This window comes from Tenrec ecaudatus, chromosome X (genome assembly GCF_050624435.1).
Source record: "Tenrec ecaudatus isolate mTenEca1 chromosome X, mTenEca1.hap1, whole genome shotgun sequence".
NCBI lineage: Eukaryota > Metazoa > Chordata > Mammalia > Afrosoricida > Tenrecidae > Tenrec > Tenrec ecaudatus.
This window is the reverse complement of record NC_134548.1, coordinates 150,324,070-150,327,894: the sequence shown is the minus strand read 5'-3', so window position 1 is coordinate 150,327,894 and position 3,825 is coordinate 150,324,070. Positions and strand designations below refer to the sequence as shown.

Genomic DNA, 3,825 nt, shown 5'->3' with positions numbered 1-3,825 from the left:
GACCATGAATGATACTTTGATTATCTCCCTTCAATGTCAAGGTCACGTTTGGTCTGATGAAACCAACACAGTGGGGGAAGGGCAGCTTAGGGGCTTCACCAATACTGAGGTTGAATGTACCCCTGAGCACATGGGCAACGCGGAGCTCTTCTGGGGTCGCCGGAAGTAAGGGAAGGCGTGGCAAAGGGGCTGATGTGGGAATCACTGAAGGCTGTTCAGAAATTTGGCGTGTTCTTCTCCTCTGGCCAACAGGGTTTCTCCTCCTACCTTTGGACCTTTCTTTTCCTTTAGCATTCCGTCCCGTTTCCATTTGAAGAGGCCACAGTGCTTCTTAGGGAGCCTGTCCAGCGAGATACTCCCGTTTCCACAGGGGCACTTGAAGAAGCGCGGCACACCATCATAAAAGTGGTAGTCGTGTTGCTCGCTGATGCAGGTCTCCAAGGGCTTGCAATGGGTGTAGGCACACGTCTTGCACGTCACCACTTGGCATTTCACGTCTCTGATGTTCTTCATCTTGTCTTCCATTTGATCATTCTTTTACCAGTGGCTCAAAGTAGCATTCCTGCAGCTCCGCCTCAGCCTCTTTGAGGATGCCTCTGTGCTTAGACTTGGCCTTTAGAAATTTCTGAAATTCAGATTCCAAGGAGGCAAGTCGCTCCTTCCATTTTTTTCTTGGCTGGTTCCAGTTCACCCTCAGCTGGAGGAGAAAGGGTGGTACTTTGTTCTACTCGCTCCATCACTTCCAAGACAGCCTGTGGGTCCCTTTGCTTCCTTTTAATGCTGTTTGGGTCGGTCTTGGTAAGAATTTGCCTTTTTGCCCTTAATTTGTTTATGGCAGCTAACTTTTTGGCTTCAGCTAAAGCACCCAGTTTTGGTCTTGGTGGGGGCGACTCATCAAAGAAGAGAATATCCTGTCCCTCAGCGATGCCTCGCCCAAACTGGGCATCTGTGGGGCTGTGGTGCCTTCCCGCCTGGGAAGCTCAGCTCGGGTTAGTGGAGGTGGACAAGTGGGCTGCCGAGAAGAGGACGGCAGAGCTGGACGTTCCCCTTGACTCGAGCTTTGGAGGGATCGCTCCTGCATTTCTTCTCATTTCTTTGTCCTCATCTCCAGTGGGCGTGGCTTCTGCTGCTTTAAGAGGGCTGATGCCGAGATAGGCTAAATAGCAGCCAGGTTAGGGCTCCCCGTGACCCCTGATGTCTTGGCTTTGGTCAAGTGTCGTTTTAAGTTTCTGCCTCCGGATGTAGGCAAGTCCCTCAGCTCTCTGAACTCCTCAGAACAAGACCAGCTCTTCTGTGGTAATCCAAGGTTTTGTCACGGTTCCTGGATAATCAGGTTCGAGCCCTTGACAACCATGTCGGTCAGAGTGCTTTGAATCGTCTTCTTCAGAGCAAGAGCCGCTGCAACGGAGGCCGCGTATGGCTCGGAAGAGACGCCTCCATAGGAGAAGCCGTCGAGGCAGAGCCGCTCCTTCAGGCCAGCGCCTCTGTGGGTGAGCTTTTTGGGAATCCGTCCCCCGCAGGTGGGCTCGCTTTGCACTCAGCTTCCTGTACTGAGTCTGGACATGATACTGACAGTACTCCCAGTCATTCAAATTAACCATCTGGGTGCACGGCTGTCCATTCTTCTTCTTCGCTTTACAGGTCCCCAGGTCAAGTGCTTCACCCATAATCAAGACCTTTTGAGGATGATCAACACCTCCTCTGACCCGTCTTTGGGCTTCATGGGGTCAGCATTGAGTAACCTTATGACAGTGCCTTGTTCGGTAGTCCAGAGTTCTTTGTGAACTTCTCTAAATAAGAACAATGACACCACCACCACCACCACCACCACCACAAAAAAAAAAAAAAAAAAAAAAAAGAACAATGACACATAGGGCGTCAGGTCCCAAAGATCATTCAGCCGCCATATGCTAAATATTTTCCCGGTGTTAGAACTCTGTGGAGTGACTTTCTTCACAATGACCCCAAAGGTTACCCAGTTCATTTCTCCCAGCATCTCCTGGACCATCTTCTCCTTGATCTGAGACAGTCCGATCAGTTTTCGGCCAACCATTTTTCTGTTCATTTCTGTAGAGGATACTCGAGGTCTCTTGAGCCTTGGGCCAGAGAAGGCTTCCCCAGAGATGGGTGCAGTCTGGTCCCCAGAGCTCTTTGGGGCCCTCCAGCTCTGATCCCTCTGCATCCCATTAGGTTTGTTCCCAGGAGTATTTTGGAGTGGTTGGGCTGGGGCACTGGCCATCCCTAAAGGTGAACTTTGAGGCCCTGCTGGAGCAGCCTTGGGGGCCCGAGCCGCCCGCTTGGCTTTCAGGAGAACCGGGACATCAAGTTCTTCAGAAAAGCTATTGACTCCTGGACTTTCTGAACCTTCTCCTTCAGAGACGGTCGTGGAGACTTAGCAGGGGATTTGTGCAGAAAGGCCGGACTTGCAGGCTGTTGGATTGTTGCTGCTTTGAGCTGTTCTTGCAATGACTTCATTTGCTCTTAAAGCTTCCTTAATTCCTCTTGCAATTCTTGATTTTTTTTTCTCTTGACCGGAGGTAGGGACAGGGACAGGGGCAGGAAGAGCCCTATTTTTTCATTGATTGAGAAGTTAGAATTTGTTCTTCATCTATCAAATTTCCCATGTCTCCAAAGAGCATGGCCAGGTTTTCTTTCTCATCTTCATTCCTCTCTCCTTCTTCATCATCAGCCTCCCCTGAGGAAGATTCACCATCTCCGTTAGCATTCAACAGCTCATCAAATTGGTCGAGTTCAGCATCTTCCTGGGCCAAGGGCCTGTCCTCTGCTGAGTTACAGCCCGGGGCGGACTCGGTTTCCTCCAGCAGTGCAGTTAGCAGAGACAGATTGTCTTCCTCACCATCCATGCTGCCAGGAGACCAGCTGTATGCACTTGGGAGCGTCAAAGGAGTATGGGGCCCAGGAAGTGAGAATCAGGTAGAATCGTTTGTGGCCAGTTCCGGCACTCCTTTCCTTTCTACAGTCCAACAGGCCAAAATTCCCAGAAGGCAAATTTTTGCAGGAAAATATAAATTCAGGTTATAAAGCAAGGCATGAAAAACTGAAAGAAAAATGTTCAACCCAAAATGACAATATTTCAGACTATGTTGACCAAAAATTTAACTATTCATGAATCATCAAAATAAGATGGAAGGATTACAAAGTCACTGTACCAAAAGAAATTGTTAAACATTCATCAATTTCAGAAAGCAGACTATGATCCAGAACCCACAATATTGATGATGAATTCCAATCTGCATTGCATTGAAGGCATTGGCAAAACAGATTCCTGGAATTGAGATATTTTAATAAATGGAGACAACACTGGAAGTGCTCATTTATCTCTGCACAAAAATATGGGAAACTGCTACCTGGTCAAATAACTAGAAGAGATCCAATAAATTCTCTTTCCTAAGGCAGATGACCCAACAGAATGCAAGAATTATCAAATAATACCATAAATATCACTTGAAAGACGCCATTGGATTAAGGTAACTGTGGTAGTTAGATGATTTTATGTCAACTTGAAGATGTATAAAATAGTAGAGGTGGAATAAAATGTGCCACTCCAGATCACAACCTGATGATTCCACCTGGGTGTGCGGCCTAATTATAAGTGAGGGAAAGTTGGACTCCTCCCCCCATCTCTCTCTGTGACTGACTTCCTGCCTGCTGCGACTCTGCATGCAGCCCTGAGAGCCCTGGGTGCCTTGCCATGTTTCCACCCATGTCAGCCTCACAGAACACTGCACCCACCGGCCTGCTCTCTTGCTGTTTCCTGCTTCACCTTTCTGCATCACTAGGCTGCAGCTACATGAGAATGAAAAG

The 3,825-nt window shown here is 48.4% G+C and overlaps 1 pseudogene; it reads right to left on the bottom strand.

Annotated features, from left to right (window-relative positions):
* Positions 1–201: 201 nt before the first annotated feature.
* LOC142434990 (protein MCM10 homolog pseudogene) lies at positions 202–2,864 on the bottom strand (annotated as a pseudogene).
* Between the last annotated feature and the right edge of the window lie 961 nt (positions 2,865–3,825).